Genomic DNA, 12,448 nt, shown 5'->3' on the forward strand with positions numbered 1-12,448 from the left:
ATGGGGAGGTGCGCAGTGTCGTCGTCGTCTCCCTGCCCCCTTCCTGTATCGGCACCCTTGATCCAGCCAGTGCAACTGGGGGCGGGGGGAGCACGGAGAGGCATCCCGCAAAGATGCCAGATACCACGTTTTCCTTTGCCAGGAACACAGTGTCTTCTCTGTTATAGTCAATGTGTGTTCCCGTGTGTGTGCGTGAGGTTGTCCACACACACGTGTGTGATGTGCTGACTCACTGACACACTGGCATGATGACCCACCAGCCCAGAGCCAAGATGCTGAACTGGCTGTGGTAGTACCGTTAAGTCTTTAAGCTGGATGATCATCTGGCCCTGCTCTGAGCCGCTTTAACTTTCCTAAACAGGAGGCCAAGATTAACTGTGGGGTGGGGGACACGGCAGGGTTGGGGGTCTGGTGGTTGAGAGCCACCAGAGTGGGGAGCTGCCCAAGCGTTGTTTCCCCCCCAGGGGCTCAAAGCTGGTGGCAAAATGGACCTGGCCTGTTTGGCCATGCAGATGGCCCCTTGGGAAGAGGTGGGTGGTCCTGGAGCAAGTTCACAGACCCCAGGAGGGAGGCCTGGCCGGGCCATGGTGTGGCGGTGTGGGCAGCAGGGTTGGCCCCACACAGTGCCCAGTGCCCGTGCGGGCCCTTCCTGGCAGCTTAGCCAGGGTCACGCTCAGCTCAGGAGTAAATCTGCTGAGCTGCTTATGCCTATTACAAAACAGGCATGCAGGCAACCTCTCTCACCTGCACCCACCACCTTGGCCCTGCCCTGGGGCTGGTGCTGTGGGACTCGATCCCCTGCAGCAGTCTGGGGGCATCCCAGGACACAGCTAGCTGTTCTCCCCTCGTGCCAGAGGAAGGGGAGAACTGTGTAGGCATTGCCACCTCCCCTGTGTGCTGGGGCCTCCCTGGGGAGCAAAGACACCCCTCCTCACCTCTCGCTGTGTTGGGGGTGGCTGGCAGGGAAAGGAACTGATCTCAGGCTATGACAGTGGGGAGGGAAACTGAGGCAGGGAGCAGTCTTTTTTCAGGCCATGGCTGGATGCTGAGATGTCTCCCGAAATCTCTCTCACATTGTAATCCCCATGTTGGCCCTCTGCTCTGGGGGTCCCATGCAGTCAGTAGAGAGGGTGTTTCCCAGAGCTGTGGCATGGGTCATGCCGTAAAGCTACTCCTGTGGTGCACTGGACACCTGTGGTGTGTGACGACACGCAGGGGCACCTCAGGCTAATGCTGAGGAAGACAGAGTGCCCACAGTGGGGGTAATCCTGCTAAGAAGCTCTGAGGTCAGGCTGGACATGTGGCACATCTCCCATCATCTTTGAGGCTCACACTAGACATGGGCAGCATCGTCCCAGAGAGCGGGATGGAGCTGGCAGGAGCTGGCAGCAGCTGAGCATGCGGAGAGAGTGAGAATGTGCATGCCCCCACAAAAAGTGTGTCTGGGGTCACCTGGGGAGCTGAGCACGCACAAGGTGGGGCACATGCTCCCTCCAAGCAGGTTCTCCTCCTGCAGGAGACCCTGGGAACAGCCCTTTGCCAAGCCCCACTTCTGGTCCAGCCCTGGTGGTCCTGCTGCCCTGCCTGTTCTGGGCTACAAGGCTTCATGAGGCCCCTGTCTCGGCCCCAGAGCTCCCATGTGGGCTGTCCAGGCAGGGGATTCCTAGCTTTGGACTTGCTTTCCCAGCAGTTGAGGAACAAGGACTAGGGAAAATGGGGCAGAGGCAGAGCTCCAGGAAGGAGCAGGGTCCCCAGGCCTAAGCAGGTCTTGGGGAGGTCATCCTGCCTCCTCACTGTGCCCTGCTGCCATTGACACATGCTGTCATGTTCCGGCTAGGTTCAGGTGGGCAAAGGCCATTTTCCCTGAAATAGCTGCATAGCTGCTTGCACCCAGGGCCAGCCTGGCTCTTCCCCTACATTTAGTCACTGTGGCACAGAGGGGAACTGACCTTCATTGTAAAAACAAACAACAAGGAAAAGCAGTGCTGCCGGGTGAGAATGATGGTGAATTAATTTCCCTCTAACCCCCCTCTCCCCTCCCCAATCCCTGGAGCTCCCAGGCCACGTTTCTCGCTCTTGCTCAGACACCCACATGCTCTCCTGCCTGCCTTGGTACAGGTACCACTATTGCCCTGCTTTCCCTTCATATGTGACAGGACCTGGCTACCTGCAGAGCCTGTGAGCTGGATAAGGCTAGGCTGTTTCAGGGAAAGGGGGCTGGCTGTTCAGACTGTTTGGGGCATAACACCCATTTGGGGAAGGGAGCAGAATGCCCCAGCTCTCTGCTTGCCTTCTGTACAGTGACACAAATGCGACGTGGGACTTGACTTTGTCCCCATGGGGACGTACAGCTGTGGTAGCAGCTGACAAGGCACAAGGCTGTGTGCAAACGACAATCACTGCCAGGCCCTTGAGATGGTCTCTGGCCCTGCAGTGTGTGTTATCCTCACCCCCTCCACCACTGGTAGCCCTGGAACAAGTTGATGCAGTGGTGAGCCTGAAACATCCGGGTGGTGAGTAGGAGGCTGAACTGCAGGCACTGGTGCCACACTGGGACATGGCTGGGAGAACTGCTGGGACAGCAGTCAGGCTATGGGCCATGAGGCAAGCAGCCAGGGGAGCTTTTGGGGTGGGAGAAGGCTGTTTGAGCCACAGGCACTGTGACTGAACAAGGAGACACCTGGGGGACCCATCAGGGCAGCCCTGGGGAGGATTGCTGGGCACCTCAGTGGCTTGCAGTATGGGGAAGCAGGAGGATTTCCAGGTGGAAATGAGGGGGTTTATGTCCTTAAGCAACTGAATGGGATCACCTGCAAGGATGGGAGGGCTAGTTTAAGGGGACGGAAGAGGTTGTAGAGCATTCCCACTGGGGGGAAGATCACCTTAGGGACACAGCCTGTACTCAGCACACCTGGTTCTTTAGGCAGACACCTGGGGTGCAGCCACTCTTGGGAGGCCTGGGGAGAAAGGTCCAGTCCCCACTTCCATCTAGTTGCCCCATTGTAGTGGGACCCTGGTGGGCAGGGTAGCATGGGGGCACTGCAGGCCTGGAAGGACCCGAACTCTGGCCTCACAAAGTGGGTGAAGATGGATGTGTGTCCCTGGCTGGAGGAAGAGCCCCCAGCCCCGCTGTCCCACTTGCTGAATACTGTGCACCCTCAGACAGGGGCCATAGCAGCCCCTGGGCCTGCACTCTCCCCAGCCCCTTGAGGGGCTAGGGAATCCCCCTGCTCCAGCTCTATCTTGAGGGCGTAGCACCTGAAATCCTGCTCTCTCCCCATCATTTCAAGGCGGGGTGATGCAAAGAGAGTGATGTCCCCGCCCCGCCCCGCCCCGCGGCGCTGGGGAAGGGCCCCAGCGGCCCGTGGGGCGAGTGAAGGGAACGGCCCCACAGGACCCTGGGGCAGGGACGGCGTCGGGCTGGGAGCGGGCCCGAGCGCCTGCGGGTGCCGGCAGAGAGGCGGCTCCGCCCATCGCCACGAGGGGGCGCTGCCCCGCGGTCCGCCGTGCCCGTCCCGGGGGCCCGGGCGCCCAGCCCCGTACCCCCCACCCCTGGCACACTGGCAGCGCAGCCAGGGTGCCTGGTGGCTTGGCCGGGGACCTCACGGGTTTCGGTGAGGGGGACCCTGCACACTCTGGGAGGTGGCCAGCGTGACGCGTGGTCCCAGCGGCCGGGGCTGCTGCTGGTGCCGACTCTCCTCTGCCCGGCTGTGCTGCCACCCGTGCCACAGCAGCGCCCCGGGGCGGGGCGGGGACCCACGCGGCACTTTCCTGTTCAGAATCCTGCCCTGCGGTGTCACTGCCACGAGCCTCTGCCAGACCACAGTGGCCCCTCCAGACCACGGACAATGCACAGAGTTTCCTGTCAATTGCAATCCCCCGTCCGGGCAGTTCCCCCCAAACTACAAGCCAGCTCAGGGTTTCCTCGGCAGCATCCTGGGCAGAAAGGCTCGCTGAAGCGCCCCGCTCCGTTCATCCCTGCCAGGGCTCTCTCTTGACTTCTTCACTCCTGCTGGGTGGTGGCTTCAGTGCTGGAGAGGGTGGTCTCTGCTCAGCGATGCCTGGGGTACTGGCGCAGGATCCCCAGCGGTGTATGGGCTGGCTACATGAGGTGCTGAGCCCGTGCTGCCCTGCTGGGAGGTGTCAGCCTGAGACATACCACACCTGCCCACTCCCTCCCCTCAGCTACCCCAGCACACCTGCACAGGGAGCTTCGGCCTCTCACAGCTGGTGCAGTGGGAGGTGCTGGGACCTTGGTCCCCAGGCTGCCTCAGTGGGGCCAGCCTGGGCATTAGGAGTGTTGGCTGGTGGTTGTATGTTATGCGTGTGCGTGTGCTGTGTTTGTGCTCTACACACAGGTGTGTACTGTGCATGTGGGCTGTATGCATGTGTGTCTGTTTATATGTACACAAATGCATGTGTGCGTGCTTCTGTGCATGAGGGTACACAGATGCATGTGTGCAGGGATATCACAGGTGAACGCATGTGCCCACCTCTGTGTATGTGCTGATGCGTGCAGATGTTGCATGTGTGTACACGAAGGCATGTGGGTACTTGTGCCTGTGTGTGTGCACAGCCCTGTGCACGGACACGGGTGCACGTACGCGCAGCTGTTAGTGTGCAGGATGGCCCGCATGCGGGACCTATGCATGCGCACCGACCGTGCGTGCGGAGTGCGCGCGGGCCCCGCGCGTGTGCAGGGCCGCGGCGTGCGCGCATGACCCACGTGCGCGTGTGTGCAGGATCCAGCCCGGGTTTTCGGAGTGGCTGGAGCCGGTGGCGCTCCCGGCCGGGGTCTCCGTCCCGAGCACTCTCGGCGCCGCCGCCGCCGCCCAAGTTGGCGGAGCGGGACCCGCCGCCCCGCGGCTCCGCCAGTTTTGCCGGGACGCGCCGCCCCCGTGGGGCTCCGGCAACTTTCTCTGGGCGCCCGGGGCGGGCCGGAGAAGTGCGGGGGGCGCGGCGCCGTCCCGCCCCGACCGCCAGGGTCCCCCTGGATGTGCCGCTTCTCGCCCGGACCGAGCCGCAGCTGCAGCCGGGGGAAGGGGGAGCGCGGAGCCGCGGGACCCGTCGTCCCACCCGGAGCTGATCGGAGCCGCTCGGAGGTAGGAGCCGTCGGGCGAGTCGGGGCCGCGGTCAGAGGCTCGGGGCGCCCGCGGGCCCCCGCTCGCCAGAGGAGCCGGGATGGCGCCAGACTCTTTGCCGGGCCGCGCCGGAGCCGTCTCGCTCCCGCGTCCCGTCGGCGCCGGGCAGACCTCGACCGGGACTCCCCGCGCGGGGCCCGGCGGGGCGCGGGCCGGGAGCGGGGTCGGACCGCACGGGGCGGCAGGCGCGAGTGCGCTTGGGGGGACCGGCAGCACGAGGCGGGCCGAACGCCCCAACCCCGCCGCGCTCCCTGTCACGTACGCTCGCGCTCACACCCACTCCCACGCCCTCACGCTCCCGCTGCGCTTCGTGCGCCGGGTGGGTGGGCTGCTCCGGCCCCGCCGCTGCTGTGCCGGCCCGGTGAAGACCCTTGCAGCCCGAGGAGTGGAGGGCTGGGCTGGAGCAGGGTACTCCAGGCTCCTGGGCAGGCAGCCCCGGCTCCAGGCAACTCTGCTGCTGCCCGGATCGGGGGTGTTGGACCGGGAAGAGCGACCTGGTAGAAGTTACTGCCCTGGCCCGGGTGATGCAGCAGCTGCAGGCACTTCCCCAGGCGCGCATGAACGGTGAGCAGTGCCACCCGCACTGCTGGTGCAAGCTCCTGGCCATCCTGCGCCCCCTTACCCTAGGCCAGTCGTGGTGTCCGTGGGGCTCTACCAGCCGCCGCATGGGCCCCTGCACCCAGCTGCTTTGGCAGGGCACAGAGCTGGCTGGCCCAGCCCACACACCCCACAGCTGGCTGTGACCCCACCAACAGTACCTGGGCAAGGCTCCGACAGGAGGAGGGTTTGTTGCTGGGACAATGGGTCCCCTTGCTCCCCTGACAGCCTGCCAGGCCATGTGGGCAAGTGTCTGGCAGGAGTGAGGCACAGGGAGATTCTGCACACTCCAAGGAGCCTTCCAGAAACAGCGGTGAAATGCCCAGGTCCTGGCACACCTTGGCTTCCCAGCCCTTATCCCATGGGCCCTGGGGCTGCGCTTCTTCCTTCCCTGTGTGGACTGTAGTGGAGACTGCCACAGAAGTGTCCCATGCCTGGGAAACCTAGAAGCATGGAACCATAGAACAGCCCAGGTTGGAAGGGACCTCGAAAGGTCATCTGGTCCAACCATTTGTGGGAAAGGGAGCCTAGATGAGTTTATCAAACCTCCCTGGTTTTGAGGGGAGGGCAGAGCTACTTTTTCGTATCACTTGTGGAGCACCTTGAGACCTTGCCTGTGTCACTTCTGAGTGTCTGTCAGTCCTCCTGCATGCTTCCCCAAGGACTGCTGCTGGCTTTAGTGCTCAGGGAGCTGGGGCTGGGTGCAGGTGGGTTGGGTGGGGAAGCTCAGCCTTGAAATCCCCCTACAACTTGACCTTTCTGGCAGATGGTTCCAAGTGCCTCCTGTGCCCCACTGGATGCCGACCCTTTGGCCGCCTTTCTAAAGCTTTCAGGACTGTTGGGTTCAGGTGTTGGCTCGGCATCACTCCCTGGGTGGCATGAGGAGTCTGGGGCCAGCGGAGCAGGCTGGCCAGGGTCAGGCATGGCACAGAGGAGTAGGAGGGAACTGGCATTGCCAGCATGAGAAGCTGCTGAGCAGGGCAATTTGAGGCCTGGTCAGCCCAGCCTGCAGCTGAGCATGAGCTAACTGAGCCTATGTGGGCACAGGCCACCCTTTTTGAGGTCTGACCAGAACTGCCTGCACGGCACCCCCAAACTTCATCAAGCCCTCAGTGAGCCAGGAGTGCAGGAAGGCTAAAGGCAAAGGAAGCATCTCTCTGGAGAATTACCCTCTCTGTGTCGTGGTGCCCTGGGACAGGCCCTGCACACACATGTGAAGTCCAGATAGTCTGGATTGCAGTACTGCATTCCACTCGTGGTGCCTGGAGCTGGCTGAGCTGCGAGAATCTCCCCGGAGCAGGGAAGTTTCCATCCGGGGGGTGAGTCAGCGTGGACACCTTGTGACGCATGCTGTCATGTCAGGGCAGCCCGAGGAGAGGCGGGTATTGAGCTTGGGCTTGGAGCGGGATTTGCGACTCGCTGTCCAGAATGTGTGAAAGGTGGGTGGGCAGATGGGCTGCAAGACATGAAGGCCATTCTTCCAGTGCAACTGGGGGATGCTGTTAGTGACATACCACACTTCAGTACTCCAGCTGCTGTGCTCGAGAGGCTGGCCAGCCTATAGTCCCTGGGGAATACCATTCTCTCCAACATGCTGTATGAGTGTGCACACCCTTGAACATCCATGTACCTGCACATGCATCCACCCTCATGTACATGCATGTACACATGTTCACATGCACACAGACATATGCACATCTATACATGCGCATACCCATGTGTGACACGGTTTTCACAAAAGGGTATTTGTGGTGGTGTCTTTCCTTCCTTCAACAGCCACTGGGCCTGTTCTTGTCCGTCTATACTGGAATACTAGAAGAGGGAAACCTTGAGTGTCTGGTAGTTGGTTGGAAGGGAGAGCGATTCTTCTATACCCAGGAGCATGTATGTGTGTGCACACCTATGGACATGTATACAGAGGGGCCTGTTCGTGTATGTATGTACATACCTGTATGCACATGTGCACAATTATCTGCCTGGTTGGCATCTTGCATCTGTTGTATTGGAGTGTCTGTGTGCCTCCATTTCTATTGATATCTTCTCCTGGTGGTTAGCAATCCCCATGATGTGATAAGTGAAAAAATCCACCATTGGGTGGGTCCTTGGTGAGACTGAGGGGATTCTACAGAAATCCTCACAGGAACACCGCAAGTGTACCCACCCCAATCCCTAGGGCGTATCAAAACTTGCAGAATAACAAGGTGAACAGCTGATAAAATAGCCTCCTCAGAGTGGGAACAAGCAGCAAAAACAGAGTCAGGTTTCAGCTCTGCTGCGTCTGGGTCTGAGGCTGGGGTGGGTGTTTCCAGATGTGGTGCAACCCCACTGTCAAATTCCCACCCCTGATCTAGAGGGACCAAAGCCCTGGCTGGTGCCCCCCATGGTGGCGGAGAACATGGCTCTAAGTGATGGGCTTGCTGTATGTATGGACAGAACAGGTCTCCAGTCAAGGAACAGGAAAGCAGGTGTCTGTGCCACCCACACCTCCACCAGTGGCAGATAACTTCAGGAGAGACAAATGTGTCCCAGCAGACAAGGGATTGTTGGAGACTTTTGGGAACAGCCCGAGGGCACGCCTACCACCACCTCTCAGTAGACAGCGGGGGTCTCCTGCCCCAAAGGAGGAGCAATTTATGCTTCCTAAATACCCAAGTGCTATGCTTACCTTGCTCCATGCTCAGCATGTCGAGAGGCAGGCAGTTCCACAGATTAAAAGGGATTGCTATTGTATATCTAATCCTTTAATGACTGCTGTAGTCCCTGCCAGGTCCTGCACATCCTCCTGTTCCCATCTTCTGAGGAATCCTGCAGGATGGAGCTGTTGGGGTGGGAACAGGTTCAGTGTGAACTACCCTGACTGCAGTGGGAGGACAGATGACAGTGCAGCCCACTGCCTGCCATGTCCTACCTTCTCTCCCTCAGGACGGCAGGATTTCCTGCATTGCAGTTCTGGGGGTGTCCCTCCATGTAACACACGAGCGTGCTGGGTTGGGGGTGATGCCTCGATGCCCTGGGAAGGAGCTGTGCCTGGCAGGGGCTCCCACAGCCTTGAGTCAGAGCTGGGCTTTTATGGGTCCCACGTGTTCAATTTTGCTGTTTCCCACCAGCACTGGGAAGGAAGGGGGGAGCATAAAAATTCCTTATAGCAGCCACTGCCATGTGTGCACACCCATGCCCCCCCCCCCAAAACCTTGCCCCTACCCAGACTCCAGCCCAATGAAGGCAGGGGCTGGGGAAGTGGCTTTATGTGAGCAATTTGCAGGGGTAGCATGTGCTGGGGGCCAAAGCAAACAACATGCAAGCCGGTGACAATTGCCTGCCTGCCCTGGGACCACCTATCAAGCACCACCACTCCTGCCCGGCTTGCCACGGCCTCCTGAGTGGCTCAGCTTGTGGTTGAGGGCTGGCGGTCCCTGCTTTACAGGGGGAACAGGCACTGGGAGCATGGAGCTGTGAGCTCCTTCCTGGCAGCCCTCCTCCGTGAGCTGTTTCTGTCCTGGGATACACTGGAGACTGGGCAGCCAGGGCTGTACCTCAGGCTGGCTCGCCTTCCCCTCTTCCCAAAGCACACGTGTGTTAGTGTGTGTTAACGTGTCTAGAGGCATGTCAGTGCATGGTCATGAGTGGGTGTGGATGCATGCGGGAGCGACGGGCTGGATTGTTTTTGCCCCCTGCTGAGATGAGGCGTATGGGTGGTGGTGCACTGTGGCTTGCATAAGGCTGTGCTGCTGGAGGGATGGGTGGACTGTGGAGGGACCTCTGGTCCGTACTGGAAGTGGTGCGAAGGGCAGCGAAAAACTTTGACATGGGGTGGGGAGTGAGGATGTTACGTTTTCTGAAGGTGGCAGCCAGGGCTGGAGAAGGGAGGGAGGGAGAAATGCATGGAGGATGTCCTGAATCTGACCTGGCATGGATGTCTCTGCCCCTTTTTCCTCCACACGTGTAAACTTCCCCAAAGCTGGGTTCTTCTCTGCCTCATCTTTTTCAGGAAAGGGACCACCTGGGAACGAGCTTGGCAGCCCACACCAGCATGGGATCACGACCCTGAATCTTCCCCTTTCAGACCCCCTGAACCCGAAGCAATGTGCTTTGTGGCAGCTGCAGTCCTGGGCAGATTAGCTGCCCCATGCAGAGGAGCTTTGGGCTCGCCCTAAAGGCCTGGCCTAACAGTGGGGTCAGATGCATAGCAAGGCAGCTGGGCGGGAGGTCTGCACATCAGTTCTGCTGGAGACAGAGATGAGAAAGCATGTGGGGTCAGGGGAAGCAGCTCCCTCGTGCAGACTGGCCTGGCCCCAACTTGATCCCACGGCAGGGAAAAGGGGCTTCTTCGAGGGGGAATTTTGCTGTCTTTGCCCCACCATCAGTAGCCTTTCCCCACCCTCAACAGGTGCCAGCTGTGGGGCCTGGGGAGGCTGTACGGCATGCCGGAGACATCATAGCTGGAGAGGAGTGCGTTGACACTGCCAGACCCCACCTGCCCTGGGAGGCAGCTAGGATGTGTCCCCTTGATACCGGACTGTCGCTGGCATGAGGGAGCGTTGGCTCCCCAGCAGCTCTCCTCCGGCCTTGCTGCTTGCACCTACGTGCTGCAGCTCAGCCTGGCCCTCTGCTGTGTTCCTGTTCTGTGTCTGCAGAACTGCCCTGGCTGTGGCTCTGTCTGAACTGCTGCCCTAGTGCAGGAAGGCAGATCTTAAGCCAGATCAATGTTTTTCCTAAGGCCCTGTAGGGTTAAACCAATTGGGCATGTGGCTGACCTTGGGTCACAGCATGGCTGAGGTGAGGGCTGCAGGGGTGTCAGCAGGGCTCTGTGCCTGTGCCGGGCTCAGGGGTTTGCCTAACCTAGGCCTAGAGCCCACCTCTCCTGAGGGTGTGAAAAGGATATGCTGTGGTGGCCTCCTGGGGCATCTCCCCACCTTAGCCTCTGCTGCACAGCCGGACCGTGCTCTCTGTCTGCCTCTTCTCTTTGTTCTGGTGCTCCCTTGCTCCCTCAGTGAGTAAGGGTTTGGGGTGACTGGGCCTGCAAACATGGAGCGGCTCCCCCTTAACTACTGTTGTAGCTCTCAACATGCACATGTAGACAGGCACATGAGCACATTCCACATATGTAGACATGCACAAGCACATGTGCAAGCATGCATGCAAACACATACATCTGCTAGTACATACACACAAGCACCCCCCCAAAACAACTGACACATAAACACAAATCCCTCTCCACACATGAAAACACATATGGCCAAAGTTGTGCATTCACACACGCCTTTACAGAAATACAGATGCCCCTGCGCATGCACACACAGAGCCCTCCCCCAGGCCCCCCACGCTGGGGGCTGTGCTGCTGGTTGATGGATTGTGCCACACACAGCTCAGCGCTGCTGGTCTATCGGCTGGGATCTTGGCCGCACAGGCTAATCCAGCCCTGACATCACATTCCTCCACAGTGGGACTCCGGGGCGGTTAACCCTGCTGGGGCTGGGCCTGGGGCAGGAGATGATGGGGACGATGCCGAGGCGCAGACAGGGACCTTCACCCACCCTGTGTGCTGGGCTGGATGGCGGCCACCCTGCTGCAGCATGCTGCATCCGCTACTCCGGGCCGGCCGGCCCCGGGGCTGTCGGAGCTGGTCGGAAGCGGGGAGCGTTCCTGGTGCGAGGTGGGAGCTGGGGTGGGGGTATGTCCTGTCGCAGGGTGCGGTGGGATGCAGCCCGCCTCCTCCTCCTCTTGCAGCCAGGTCTCCTAAGGGTGTGTGATTCCCCTGTCAGTGCCTACGTCTGGTGTCTCTCCTTCCTTCCCACCGTCTCTGCTCCACCACCCATCAGTGTAGGCATCCGGATGGTTATTCTGCAGTACAAGCTGACTACATGTCCTTTCCTTCTGCCTTTTGCGCCTTCTCCTCTGTCTCCTTCCCTTCCCCCCACCCCATTCCCCAGTGTCCTCGGGAAACTGGAGCCAGATGACAAATTTTAGATGTGTTTGCAGGAAATAAAAGGCAAGGAGCTGGGGAGGAGGGGGATGGCCAGTCCTGACCCCCTCCTGTGCGGCGTTTCGGTGTCTGGAGCCAGCCCTGCTTCAACTGCTCCTGCTGCTGGCTGTGCTCCTTGTTTTCTTGGCAGAGAGGAGGAGGAATGTGTTTCAGTTTGAGTTTCTTGGCAGGAGGAGACCGAGGGAAGATTCCCCTCAATCCCGGCTGTGCCTGGCTCTCAAATTTATGCCCATAGGCTGCGACTTGGGTGGGCCGTGGCGGTGTGCGGCAGGCGGGGGAGGCGAGCGCAGCGGTGGGGGAGCCGCAGGCCAGTTCCCATTGGCTCCCTGTGTCCCCGGCCCCCTCCAGCTTCCCCTGCTCAGGGGGCCCCCAGGGTCCGGGGAGCCCCTGTGGACCCCATGGGCTGGGGGGAGCATCCTGCAGCTGAGACCTGTGGGCCCTGAGCACTTTCTGCCTTGCATAGCCAGCCCCCCATGCTGGTGCTCAGCAAGGGGAACGTGGGGATCGGAGAGAGCTGTGTCACTGCTGTCATGCCCACCTGGCACCCGCCTGCCTCCAGGCTGCCCCGGTGGGGAGACCCAGCCACGGGCTGCGTCTGCTTGCCGAACTCCTCCCTTCTGCCTGGACCCGGAAAGGAGAGGCTGTCTTGGCACAGAGGACCCTGACCCTCCTGCTGTACCTAGGTGGCCAGGGACTGGGGGTGGTGGGGACCAGAGCCCCACTGAGC

The sequence above is a fragment of the Phaethon aethereus genome (assembly GCF_964289735.1).
Source record: "Phaethon aethereus genome assembly, chromosome: 29".
Lineage (NCBI taxonomy): Eukaryota > Metazoa > Chordata > Aves > Phaethontiformes > Phaethontidae > Phaethon > Phaethon aethereus.